Raw genomic sequence first — 14,770 nt, forward strand, 5'->3', positions numbered from 1 at the left:
ATCAACTGCATCAACTAATCCATACTGAATGAGCTGGGTCTCACTATTACTCATGCTTTAAAGATGAGGAAACTGAGGCTCAGAGAGGTGAACTAGTCCTTTGACCAATCACACAAGTAATAAATTACGGAGCTCAGTCTTATGACTGCATATGCACTAATACCTATTGTACCATACAACCAATATCTACTAATTAGCTATAATGAACTCATATAACTCTATTTATAATATCATAAACCATATGGCTCCTATTTTATAAGAACTCAAAAGATGATTGGGACAGCCACCTTCCGTAACTGGTGCTCCTGCCTAAAAGGAGATTCATTTTATGTTGAGCTTGCTTTTTGCCAATTACACTTAAAGTCAATTTTTTCTTGTTCCAGCCTTGGTGGAGAAGAACAATTGCTGGCCATTGGCCTCAATGAAATAAGTATTTATAGAGAATTTTCCTCTCTCCTGCCAAAGATGGGTATCAACTGGGTGTTTCTAGAACTCAATAAGCACATACAGCTGCAACTCAGAGTACCATGAGGGCCTATAGTTTAAAGTTATATCATTGACTTTGTACCCAGGGTCAAAAGAGTACCTTGGCATCAAATACCAACACAGCACTATATCTTGATGCTGCTTGAATTCCCCTAGGCCCAGGTCTGGCTGGTTCTACTGCTACACTCTTGCCACAATGCAGTCAGTCTCTTTTTAGGGACTCTTTCCTTGGCAGCTCCCAGTAGCAATTTGCTCGCTCTTATCCCAATTTAATCCAAGTACTTGCCTGGGCCCTGACATCACAAAGCCAAGGTATATCCTGTACAAAGCCAATAGCTAGACAGGACCCAGTGTGACCAAATGACAAGCTTGCTGTTAGGGCCTACTTGGAATCAATGACAGAACTGGACAGCATTTCAAAGATCATAACCCTTAATCTTTCATTTTACAGAGCAGATATATAATAAAATAGCAGGAGTGACTTTCCCATGGAAACCAGGTGGCCAGCCTCCTGGACCATTTTTTTCCTCAAACATAACACCGTAGATAGACATAGAAAAAGAACACCTGGATTTAAGGCCTTGTTCTACTAATTGCTAAAGGCATAATGATAAAAATGATAATTATTAGCTAATATAGAGCACTTAAAATATGCCAAACACTATTCTAAGCACTTTATACACACCAACTCATTTAATCCTCATTGCGGCCCTTTGAGGAAATACTATTATCATTCCTATCTTATAGATGAGAAAACTGAAGTTCAGAGATATTAAAAAATTTGCCCACATTTACATGGCCAATAAATACTGAAGCCATAATTTGAATGTAGGCATGATCTGGCTCTTATAAACTAAAGAATCTCTGCTCTTATAAACTATGCTGCCTCTGAGTCTCAGTTTCTTCATCTCTTAAGTAAGGATAATTCTATGCTCCCACCTGAGTCATAAGCTATAAGACACTAAACCAAGAGTTGACAGATGTGTGTGCAGATGAGAGGAAGGCTAATCCAGAAGGGGGCTGGTAGCTGTATAGGGCTCTGGTATTCTCTAGTCACAAATGCAAGCAGGAATAAGGGGATATTCTTCCTCTGTCCTCTGAGATGTTTTAAAACTAAACTAAATTTGGGCTGGAAATTGGTTTCAAATCTCCACTCTGTGTAGAAGATTGACTTTTAATTTGCTACAATTTTTTATAAATATGACTTTGCTAATCCATTGTCCACCCAACATTCACTGAATGAGATCCCAGTGTGTGCAGGGATCTGCTTACTGTAATTTAGCCAGTCTTCACCCCAAGTCCTCACCTTTGGGTACCAACAGTGAATACCCTTCAAGCAGTATCCAAAGGTAGTTAAGGACAAGTCAATCTAGCTTCGAGTCTGTGCTTTGCTATTTTCAAAAGTAGCAGTGACAATGGGAGGTGAAGCATACAAGAGGATCCAGTTAAATAAACCAAACTGGAACTGTCAACATACAATTAGGAAACCAAGGATTGCAATGTTACAAAAGCCAAGGACAAGACTTTCAAGCTATACAACTTTTGGTTTCAGTTTCTTCATATGCAAAATGGGGATAATATTATCTGCCTCACAGTCAGAACTGTAGAGAAGATGAGCTGAGCATTGGATATATAGTACCTAGTACAGTGACTGGTAGGTATGTGCTGGCCTACTTCAAGACTTCAGAGGAAGGAGTTTGTGTAGCTATTGGGCTCTAGAATAGTTTTGTGGGACCCTGAAGATAGGACTTAAATAATGGGTAGGATTGTAACAGAGAAGGGAAGGGGTAAAGCATGTGAAGCAGAGGTATGAGATTAAATAAAGTCTCAGATGTGAAAGCTCTGGAAAATTTGATGGAAGTTAGTAGAATTGGGAAAGGGCTAGGGAAGAGTGGGAGGGAAGGACAGCTGGAAAGGTAGTCTGGAGTCCTATTTTAAGGTTCTTAAATATCATTTGAGGGAAAGGAGGAGGTCAAAATTGATTTGGTGGAAGGAATTCAATCCTAAGTGTGATCATTAAAGCATGGGGGTAGTAAGTTACAAGGGAATGCTGCTTTTGGAGCAGGGTGGGGGAGGAGAGATGACAAATTTTCTCTTTAATGTGTTGAATGTTGGCAGCCAGTAGGACATGAGGGTAGATCTGATGTTCAAGAGAGATCAGGGAGATAGTTATACAGGTTTGGGAGTCAATGGCCCAGAAGAAATTGTGGAAACCAAGGAAGTTTTCCCTGGAAGAAAGTGCCAAGAAAGAAGGCCAGAAACATACAAAACAGCAATAATGAGAAGTAAAGAAGAGAGGAGGAGCCAGGGAAACAAACCAAAATTGAGCTGTCAGCACATAATTAGGATACTAAGGGGTGCAATCTTGCAAAAGCCAAGGATAAGTTTCAAGCAGCAGGAAGCTGATCAAATTATCAAATAGTACAGAGCTGGCTATAAGAGGAAGAAAGCCAAGAAATGTCCATTTGGGAGTGGCTATACCAAGGGTTAAATTCTTTATTTATTGTTTATAACTGGCTTTACCCCTCCCCACCCCACTTTCCAAATGTCCCTACTTCTCCAACCTTCAAGCCCAAAATAAAGCCAGAAAATAGAATTGGGTTACTCCAGCAAGGTACCCAAATAGCTCTTAGCCTTGGGACAGCGCTAATGTGACTTCAAATAAAATAATTCCCAATCCTCAGGACATTTCAGGTACAGGAGTAAATATAGGTTGGTTCTTGCTCAGACTTGCCAGTGAGTGGGATGCAGTCTTCTGCACCTCCAAACCAAAGACACTTTTGGACAAAAATAAGAACACAGAGAGGGAGAAGGGTCATAATATAATTCTTAAAGAAGAAATGAGATCCAATTAATTTTTATCTAGATTTCCCAGCAGTCCTAATTTCAAATATTCTAACCATTGTCCTACAAATAGATACATCTATTATCAGACCCATGTGTTCTGACCTTTAACCTGGAAATATGATTACTATACCTTATAGCATTGGGAGTTTGATCTCTTAGGCTGGTTTTTGATCAAAAATGAGGCACGTGTCTCCTGCTAATTTGGAGTGGCCAGTGGGCCATTTTGGGGGAAAGAAAGAAGGCAAGGAAAAAGGGGGGGAAGAAAGTAAAACAGGGAGGAAAAAAAGGAAGGAAGAAGAGAAACTCACATTTGTTGAAAACCTATACCAGGCATTGGGTAAGGGTTTTCTTTTGTGATTCTATGGCTCTCCAAGGTCAGCATTAACATTGCCATTTTTATTGTTGATGACCTGTGAAGTTAACTAAGTAGCCGATTGTCAACCAGTTAGTAGGTGGTAGAGCAGATTTGAATCTTTAGTTGACCTTATTGTATAACTCTGCTTCTGCCAATCCCCAAAGCTGCCTGTCAAAAAAGCAGGGAAAGAGGGCTCCTAGCTGATTTATCTCTCTAAGAAGACCAAATCACCCCGTGAATGACCTCAGTAGTTCTCAACCCCATGGAGGGCTTGTTAAAACAGATTGCTAGGCCCCATGAGTCTCTCATTCAGTAGGTCTTAAATGGAGCTTGAGAACTTGCACTTCAAACAAGTTCCCAGGGGATGCCTATGCTGCTGGTTCAGGGATCACACTAGCTGAACCACTGCCCTAGAGGACCCTTCCAGTCTAGGCTTTGACCATGCCTTTTATGATGCCTCATTCTCCCAAAGATCCCCAGGCCACCCCACAGTTTGGGCTCCCTGCCTGTCTACAAGGCCTTCTTCAGTGGTTGAAGTCTGAGAATGAGTATTTTTGTATGTTGCCAATATGGGAAAAACAAACAAACAAACAACCAATAGAACTATACCCTCATCTCGTTTTCCAGAGTTATACCACTTATCTTCCTCTTTATATTCTTGCCCTCTTGCTGAACAGTACCATTCCCAAAATAGTTGTTTACTTAGTCTGGTGGCTGCCAGAAATACTAAATTTTTAATGGCAAGAAACAGAAGAGGGAAAGGTTTTTTAAAAAGTGCTCTACAGAATAGCAAATGTGCCAACTGTCATGAAAGTGGGCAAGCCAGGCCTGCCTTCAGAGAAACTTCATAACAGAATAATGAGGGGCATGAGGGGGTTTCACCATTCCATAAGGTTTTCTCAGTTGGTACCTGCCCCTATCCTCTCAGAAGGTCCCCTCCCTCAACAGCTATGCATGGAAAAGAGCAAAATACTTTCCTTTCTTCCCTTTAAGCACATCTAAAATAGGCTGACATTTTATGCTCTCTCCTGAATAAAACAGATGTCATTTTAATATGGCCTTGTAAACAGTCTGGTTATCTTGCCCAAAGTGTTCAAGGACAATAATCTTCCACTTTTCTGGAAAGGTGTGAGCCAGACTGTTTCAACAACAGCTGGGAGGTACCAAAAAACTAGCTATTGGAAGAAGCTCTGCCAGTAACTCACTGAATCACCTTGGATAGATCCCTTTACCTGTCTCCAGTTTCAGCCTTGAACCAGATGACCTCTCAAGTCCCCTTAAGCTCTGGCTTTCTATTGAGGATAACACTAGAGCTTTACAAAGGACAGGAATCTCATTATTGCAGCTTGTTTCTTCTCACCCATCTCTGTGCTCAATAGGATGCTTTTATTGCTCTCTACTCAGGAAAATGAGAATTTGGCACTGACTAGTCCATTCTTGAATATAACTCACTCAAGCATTGTTAGTGACACATTAAAACACAAGCCAAACAGGCTGAGAAAACTGAAGAATTGGTTTTCTACTTTACCCCTTGACTGCCCCACTCAAAAGTCAATGGGGACATTTACTCTTTGTTCTCTCCATGTAGCTCCTCAGATAAATCATCTTTCTCATGACATAAGCTCTCGCTACCTCCAGTCCAATATTTCCAACTGCCTATTCCACATTTTCCTGGATGGCCTGCTACTGCCTCCAATAAGACATATGTAAAACCCACTCCCTTCCTTCCTTATTTATCCCATTTCTGATAACTCTGCTCAGCCTGCTCTTTCTTTCTTCCACATATCTCTTTCCCAGCTATGACCCATTATCTTCTTTTTCAATGTCTTATATTATGCCTGGCCCTTAGCAACTGATCTTCCTGCTGCCCACAGGTATCTCTCTTTCCCAAACTACTCCTTAATAATGCACTTCTCAAAACTTTTTTGCTGGTGCCACTACCCATGCTCAAAAAGCCTAAGTAACTCCCCACTGTCAATCTATCGAAGCTCTCTAGCCCCACCTATGTATCCAAACCTTGTCTTGAACCTGGCAGGGACCTTCCACTTTGGTCAAATGGAGTCTCTTGCAGGCAGATGCACTTCTACCTCTGTGCCTCTGATCCATCCATTCCCTTAGCGATGGTTAAGTGTAGGGACAGTAGATCTAGACTGCTTCTTCCTTGCTGTATGATCTTGGCCCAGCTGCTTCTTAATTCTGTTCCTGATAACCCCAGCTTGAATCTTCTTTCCCTTGCCTCTTTCACTAACTTCCACCTAGGTAGAAGACAAGGTACTAGACAATGTGGAGTTATTCAAGTTGTCAACCAGAGTGTTTTTCTCCAAACAACCAGAGTGCACGCTAGTGCACAGAGATCTAAAACATCTGCTTAGTCTATAATGAACAACATTGTTTTTAGCCTCTGTCTAAAGCTCTATGCCCAAACCCCTACCTAAAACCAGGCAAGATATGAGGAAGATCACAACAACAGAGTTGGCATCTCTGTTAGGTTGCAGAATATTCTATGGGGTCAGAGAAATTGTTTGCATAATAATGTAAAAGGTAGCCTTCAGGCCAACCCTTGCTCCTAGGATTTATGGACAAGTGGCTCCTGAAGTGGGCTAGTTTCTGATGAAGACCTTCACAGGTGCTCAGTAGTCATCAGGGAAAGAAGCCATGTCATATAAGAAAAAAAAAAACACTATAGGAGTTCCCACTGTGGCTCAGAGGTTAAAGACCCAACTAGTATCCATGAGGACACTGGTTTGATCCCTGGCCTCACTCAGTGGGTTAAGGATCTGACATTGCCATGAGCTGTGGTGTAGGTCCCAGAAGAGGCTCAGATCCTGTGTTGCTGTGGCTGTGGTGTAAGCCGGCAACTGTAGCTCCGATTCAACCCCTAGCCTGGGAATGCCGTGAGTGTAGACCCAAAGAGACAAAAAAGAAAGAAAGAAAGAAAGAAAGAAAGAAAGAAAGAAAGAAGGAAAGAAAGAAAGAAATGCTATAGATATTTTTTAAAATCATAAGAATTGCCTTTTCTTTTCCTTATGACTTAATAGTTCACACTGAGCTAGTTTCAACTTTATTCTGGGTATTGCCTTTCACCCATAACCAAATAATTTCATTTCTGAGTAGAATAATTAATAACATTCAAGTGATTACGGCTCTAAATGTACTGAAAGGAAGTATGCAATATTGTCATGTTCATTTTTCTTTTTACGGCCACACATGAGGCATATGGAAGTTCCTAGGCTAGGGATTGAATTGGAGCTGCAGCTGCCAGCCTACACCACAGCCACAGCAATGCCAGATCCAAGTGCAGCTTGTGGCAATGCTGGATCCTTAACCCACTGAGAGAGTCCAGGGATTGAACCTGTATGTTCACAGACATCATGTAGGGTTCTTAACCAGCCAAGCCACAATAGGAAATGCAATATTGTTGTTTTTCATGATATGATCATCTTTTTCCTAGTTTGGGCATATAATTTGTGAGTCATTAGGCACTGGTTGCCTTCAACATGCCATTGAACCATCCATTTTTCAGTTTAATAAAATGAAGGTTGGCTTCAGCCACATCTGGCAGACCCGAAGCCCAGCTGGAATGGATGATTTGAAAGGTAAGCCTAGATGCAAGTCAGGCTCAGCAAGAGTAAGAGAGACCACCTGATCTAGAGGCCAGTACATCACAAGCCAACTCACACCTGTCAGCCTTTTAAAAGCTTTGGAAACCTAGACAAGCATCTTAAGGTCTGAAGCGATCCAGGACATTTTCTCATTCATTACAGGCTAGTGACAAGGGATAACACCTTTCTGCCTTTCTGGACCTCTCCCAAAAGAAGTTACAAAGTGATCTCAGATGTAATGGCGACCAAACATAAGAAGCAAGGGAAGTTGCTTGTTTAGTCTAGACCTTAGCAGTGGACTCTTCTGGTATGAAACTCTGGCCACCAGCTCAACTTAATGGGGCCAGGACTTTCTCAAGTGAGATCCAGCTACTTCCCCAAAGTTCATGATGTTAAGAGTTTGGTTGTGTTGGAGGAGTAAGTCCTATAGAGAAAACGTAGCCAAATGGGCCAAGGATTGCACAGATCAGAGAAGTATTTTTAGAATACCACCCACGATACTCTTGGCTGGAGAAGTTTCCCACACCAGAATAGCTCCCAATATGATAAGCATCAGCTTATATCTTCAAAACATCTTGGAAACAGTAGTAATTTTCAAGTTGGATTTGGGGGCAACACACAGGCGCCTCTGATTCATTACACCAGATTCTCAATTTGTGCTCCATAGACCTTCCGCTCAGAATTGCCCCAACGTTTTCAGTAGGCAGCCCAAGTGATTCTGAATCATATATACTGAGCCCAAGTGTCTTTTTAACTTTCTAGAGCTAGAGCTTGAAGTATAAGAATTTCCTTTTACTCTACTGGACCATTCAGAAGAAACCAAAATCTCTGAAACCCTGTCTCCTGTCTTCTCCTTCTTGTGTCGGCTTCCAGGCAAGCTAAGGAATTACAAGTGGTTTATCTAGGAAGATTTTCCCAGTCTGCCTTGAGAAGCTATCTTTACCTGTATCCCCACTCCCACTTCCACCCTGACTTTCAGTACTGAGGCCCCCAATGACCCTAATGGAAAATCCTTTCCTGAGTCCTGGAGCATCTCTCTACATTACAATCTCTTAGCAATTTCCTAGAGCTCTGTTCAATCTACCCAAGTCAGTTTCCAATATTCTAGGAGAAAAATTATTAGGAAAAGAAAAATTGACTCAGAAGTTCCCGCTGTGGCATAGTGAGTTAATGATCTGGCCTGTCTCTGTGGAGGCACTGGTTCAATCCCTAGCCTAGTGCAGTGGGATAAGGATTCACCGTTACTGCAACTGTAGCATAGGTTGTAGCTCCGGCTCAGATTTGATCCCTGGCCTGGGAACTTCCATATGCCACAGGGGTGACCAGAAAAAAAAAAGAGATAAAAAATAAAATAAAATAAATTGACTCAGCAATGCTCTCTCCATGAGCTGAGTCAGAAGTATGTCAGCCCAAGACGGAAGTTACCCTGACTTCTACCTGTCTCTTGAATCAGACTATGTTCTATCACCAAAATATTCCTGCTCTGAGCATCATGCCTTTCTTGGACTTGCTGAGGGTACTAAGTTCCAGGCACCCAGTGGGGTCTCTTTTTGCTTTTATAACTTTAAAGATGACCATGGGAAGTGTAGTGGATGGGCAGGGGGCTCAAACAGCCCAAATCCCTGAGGTGACCAAGACCTATCTTGGACTCTGCACCTGGGTTCTTGAGTTTCTCTACATAATTCCACTGGGACCAGCTCTGGAAGCCTTAACTTTTTCTGGCCTGTAACTTGAAGGCCAGCCTTGGGGTTCCCTCCAAGGGGTGGGGGTGGGGCTTCTCTAGGTTTACAAAAGGGTAGGAGGAGGGGGCTAGAACTACATGAAGAATCTGTCCTCCGTGCCTCCCACATGCATAACTCTATACTCATCAACACCACAGCCAGAGGGTGGGTGGGCAAGGCAGAGAGAAGAAAAGAAAGTAATTTTTTTATCCATTTGACAGATGTCGCGTTAAAATCTTGTGGGGGAAGGAGGATTGTAGGTGGGGGGAGGAGCGGAGGAGGAGATAGGTTGGAACTAATGGTTCTAATGTTGTCTTAAATGTGACCATCTGCTCTAAGGTGCTAAGAACAGGAACAGCATTTAGTAAGGCGCACTGTGACCTTCTCCTATATCTGGAGAAGGGACAGGAAAAATGAATATATTTCAATCGACTTAAACCACCTTGAAGTCTACTGAGCCTGCCCACCCAAGGACATAGGCTTGCAGAGACTGTAGCCTTGGCAGGCAATTCCAAAGAGAGTATAATATTCTCCTGGGGGTCCCTAAAGCCCAAAAGGGGAATCTGCATTTATTTATTTATTTATTTGATTTTTAAGGCTGCAACCATGGCATATGGAGGTTCCCAGGCTAGCTGCTGGCCTATGCCACAGCCACAGCAACATGGGATCCAAGCTGCATCTGTGACCTACACCACAGCTCACGGCAACGCTGGATCCTTAACTCACTGAGCAAGGCCAGGGATCGAACCTGCAACCTCGGATTTGTTTCCACTGCACCACAACGGGAACTCTGGAATTTGCATTTAAACAGCCCATCAGAAAGTGAAAGATGGTTTCTAGTGGCTTACTGGTTTCCCTCTGCTCTTTGGCTCCCTGAAAGAGAAAAGGCATTGGCCAAGGCACTTAGCAGCATTTCTGGTCCTTGTCAGCAGTGTTTCCTGATAGTGGTCATGTTTCTCCTGACAAAGTCCAGAACAGTCGGAGGTTTCCAAAAGACATGGTGTGTGGTAGATGAACAGGAGTGGTCATCGAGCATTCACTAGTGATTAGGCCCCAGGGGACTCAAACTGGCTGAGCTGGCTTCCCTCAGACTGTGTTGTTAAAGACTTCAGAAAGAGGTATGCAACATCTAAACGTAGGCTGCCAGGGGGGAAACAAGAGAAGAGAAGTCAGACCCACCCCCAGGACCCAGGAAGGAGAGCATTAGGTCTGTGTCTGCAGGAAAAGTTGTTGTGTTTGTAACAAAAGAATTTCAAGGAGTTCCCATCGTGGCACAGTGGTTAAGGAATCCGACTAGGAACCATGAGGTGGTGGGTTCGGTCCCTGCCCTTGCTCAGTGGGTTAACGATCCGGCGTTGCCGTGAGCTGTGGTGTAGGTCGCAGACGCGGCTCAGATCCTGCGTTGCTGTGCCTTTGGCATAGGCTGGTGGCTACAGCTCCGATTCGACCCCTAGCCTGGGAACCTCCATATGCCGAGGGAGCGGCCCAAAGAAATAGCAAAAAAAAAAAAAAAAAAAAAAAAAAAAGAATTTCAAGTAGATCAGCTAGGCTTATATAAGAGAGCATCTGCCTGTCTAGACTAGGTGAAGGAGGTGGGGGTGGAGAAAGAAGGGACCTAGGACAGGTGACTGAGGGACAAAGCATCCAGTAAGATGCCAGTGCTTAAACCTACTCTTTTTGACTCTGTCTTGGGCTCAAAATCATGAAAGAGTGGATTATTATACTCAGAGAAGGCCAAGATTGGATACTCCCTAGAATCTTTAGTCTAGCTCAGTCCAATATTTTGCACATAAGAAAACTGAGGCTCTAGTGAGGAGAAGTTGCCTAAATGTGTCAAGCTAGTCAGTAGGAGATTCAAGCTTAGAAACCAAATCTACAGTCTTTCAGGATAGTTGTCAATTGCTTTGGTTAAAAATTGTTAATTGGTTTAAAAAATAAACACCTACCCCAGTATCTAAATACTACTAATGGGAGTTCCTGTTGTGGATCAGTGGGTTACAAACACAACTAGTATCCATGGGGATGCAGGTTTGATCCTTGGCCTCGCTCAGTTGGTTAAGGATCCAGCATTGCCATGAGCTGTAGGTTGGCAGCTGAGGCTCCGATTTAACCCCTAGTCTGGTAACTTCCATATGCTGCATGTGCAGCCCTAAGAAGCAAAATAATAAAATAAACTCAAACAATTTTAAAATATAAATACTACTAATGTAGTATGTGTTTTATAAAAAAATTTCCTCAAAAATGTAAATTTAAACAAATTTAACAATTTAGTATATAAAGAACCTCTAATATTTTATCTCTGAGGTTCATTTTGGAGAGCACTGTTTTAGACATTTTCTGGTGCTCTTTCCTATTTTATTCAGATGTTACCCCCTGAATACCACAATCAGCACCTGTATCACCCTCCTCTGAGTGACCCAAACAAATCTGACCCACTCTGGAAATAAAGAGAAGGCTAAGTGGAGATACTTCAGAATCTTCCCACCATCTTTGCTAAGGAATCCCAAATGCAAATTTACACTAAAATGCAAATAATAATGAATAAACAATAGGATGGGAAGAATGGGCTCCAGGCCTGGCTTAGTTACTGACTTGCAGTATTGACCATAAGGAGATATAGATTCACCCTGAGCCAGCTGTACTAGGTTATCTCAAATGGAAAGTTGGGGTTGTCTTTGACAGATGCTGTTGCCTTGCTTCTAAAAGCAGGTTTTGACAAGTTGGACTGAGAGAAGTTGAAGAAGACATGGAAACAAGGAAGTGAGAAGAGGAATGAGGTGGAATAAGAAAGATCAGAAGACAAAACTTGACCATTTCAAATTTTTGCCATGGGCTACCTCCACCCAGAACAGAATCCAAGTACAGGGATGGGCTTTGGGTTCGCTGCCTTAAGAAAGGATAAGGCCTTATCCACCCAGTTCAGGCCATTGGGTTCAAGCCACCCAAAGTAGCTTTAAGAAAAGATTAAGCAATGCCCCTACCATGTGATTAATACATTATAGTATTTAAGTTGCTTTCATATTCATTTCATATTCATAAGCTCACTGGACCTTTCTAGCAACTCTGAGAGGTAAGGAGAGTAGGGATCAGACCTTACATTTTAAAGAAAAGGCTTGGACAAAGGAAGTCACTAAGGTAGCCAGGGAGCAGAGGACAAAAGAGAACCCAAATCTTCTGACTCACAGTCAAGTATTTTTGTCCTAACAATAAAGGGCCAATATTTACTGAGTACTTACTATGTGTCAGAGACAAATCTGTTTTTACATATACTAATTATTTGATCTCCATTTTAAAAATGGCAAGACCAAGGTTCAGAGAGATGAAATGACTGCTGAATGTCACACAGGCCAGAACCAAAAAGCAGGTAGTTTTACTCTAGAATCACTGTTCTTAACCTCTGCTCTCCACAGCATATCCTCACACTCTATAGGATCTCAGAAGTTCTGAGGTACAGCAAGGTATAGAACAGTGCATATATTACCATAAAAAGAAAAAAATGAATATATTTATATATGCTTATATATCCATAGAACATTTCTCTGGAAGACCAGTGGCTGAAGGGGAAGCCAAGTGGCTGGAGGGCAGGGCTGGAGTGAGACTTTTCACTGTTTACTCTCTTATACCTTTTGAATTTTGAACCATGTGAATGTATTTCCTTTTATAAAATAAAATCCTTTTAAAAATGAGGTATGTTGGGTCAAGAGAGTGGAAGAAACTGTATGGATGATTCTTGGCAGGGCTTAGGTGACTAACCCTTCCCTATCCACCCCTCTGGCTTCTCAAACTTGAAGAACAGAAGGTGTCTCTCTCCTTTGTTTCTTCCAGTTTCTTCATCCCCAACATCAGTTGTCCAATCCCCCAGAAGGGCCAATACTATAGTCATTCTACAGGTCTTAGCAGTACAAGTGAAAATAGCAACAGAGTTAGGTTCTTACAGCCAATCTGTAAGTTATAGGAAAATAATGTATCAGTGGCAGGATAGATGACAAAAGATACAAAAGACCTTCTCCAGGGCTTAGCGCCCAAGGCCTGAACTCCACAGATTCTTCCACCTCCTTCCTCTCATTACTTTACCTCAATGTGCCTACCCACTCTTCTCCTGGGGTAAAAAAGCAAAAGTAAACAACTTAGAAAGGCTCCAGTAAATCTGGCCTAGCTTGTAAGTCTGGGTCATACAAGGAAGAGTATACTAAGGGAGAAAAAAGCCTAGCTGGGTTTCCACATCAAGACCAGATGGGAGTCAGCCCAGATGGTCTCAAGGGACTCTCCCAGCTTTGGTTCTTGAATTTCTACTATCTTATCCCTCAAGAGTTTGAAAAATACTCCACAGATCAAAGCCCTTAAACATTATTTCTTCAGATAGTTTCGGCCCAAACCCTTAGGCAGGTCAGCCACACAGGGGTTCTGTACCCAGGAAGCTATGAAGAGGTGGGGATGGAAAAGGTAGAGCAAGTGCCTTCAGGGATCCTGCTGAAGTGGCTTAAATGGGCAGCACAATTCCCTCTCACAACAGCTCAGCATCTTCTCCAACGCTTCACTGCTTCCAACATGCAGGAGACGAGTGGGACGTGAGTTGCTGTGGAAGGGATGATGTGTCAGTCAGTGTGCCTCTCATGGGCAAGCAGGAAACTGCTGGGCCCCAGAGTGGGCCCCCCCACCCCCCGTGTTGGAAAAAAAATCTAAATTTTAAAGATATATTAATTTAAGTTGCTACTGGCAGATTCCCTTAGCATTGGAATTCATTGGCTGGTAGCTTGGGGCTATAGCAAGAACACTAGAGTCTGAAGGCACGGCTTCTAGACCTGAATCCACCACTATGCAATCTGGTTTCCTCAGTCTGGTCCCTCCTTTCTCTGATTCTCAGTATCCCCATTTGCAAAATGGAGACAAGACTAGCTTTAAAAAAGGGTAAGGAGGAGTCAAGAAATAAAGTAAAGACAAGCTCCTGGATCACCTCCACCTACCTGTAATTACAACCTGGATTAACAATCACAAGGGACTTTTCACATCCTTTCTTATCAGGAATTCTTACACTCCATGATCCTAAAACTTTAGAGTTAAGCCCATTTTATAGACCAGAAAACCGAGACTCAGAGGAATTTTCCCACAATTTATGGGGTGAAGAGAAATCTGAACTTGTGCTGAGTCTAGTTCCTGACCCACCCCCTTCAACAACGCAGGTAAAATGGTCCTAAGCACAATACTGAGAATAAGGCTCTTTTTCAAGGTCACAACTGGCATTCTAGGCTACTTCCTCTGGCAGGTGGCAGGTGGCAGGTGTAGGCTATCTGCTTGCTTTTTCTAGTTTAAGAAGACCCTGTTCTTGATGCTCCCCACTTTGCCTACCTAGGGTTTCTGAGGAATCAGAACTCTATGACCACTTAAATGTTGAAAAACCTGTGTTTTGCACAAGGATTGACCTAGCACTGAAAAGCATTTGTATGTGGGGGGGTGACCCCATCATGACACTGACTGACCTGACTCCATGAGGTTGCCTTTCCCTGGCCCCCTCTTTGACCTTTTCTTTCTACCACTACTCTGCTGTCAGGCCCAGCTGTTGACAGGCATCAAGACCAGATTAGGGATGGAGGAGGTACAGCTTTGTGGATGTAGAAGGTACACCTGCAAAGCATTTCTCAGCTGTGAGCCTGAGCCTTGCTAGCATCTAGGGGGTCAATACTGGTGATTTTACCTGTAGACCAAATGAGACCCAAACAGAGGAAGGGAACCTGAGACACATCTTAAGTGGCAGAACAGTG

The 14,770-nt window shown here is 42.7% G+C and overlaps 1 protein-coding gene across 13 annotated transcripts in view; it reads right to left on the reverse strand.

The window, feature by feature from the left end:
* Window positions 1-14,770, reverse strand: part of ARHGEF9 (Cdc42 guanine nucleotide exchange factor 9) — a 418,114-nt gene that overhangs the window by 115,699 nt on the left and 287,645 nt on the right. The gene's annotated exons all lie outside the window — the stretch shown is intronic.

Source organism: Sus scrofa, chromosome X (assembly GCF_054392235.1).
Source record: "Sus scrofa isolate SSC_HxYL_T2T_F1_AM1 chromosome X, Sscrofa_HxYL_maternal_Yorkshire_Landrace_v2.0, whole genome shotgun sequence".
NCBI lineage: Eukaryota > Metazoa > Chordata > Mammalia > Artiodactyla > Suidae > Sus > Sus scrofa.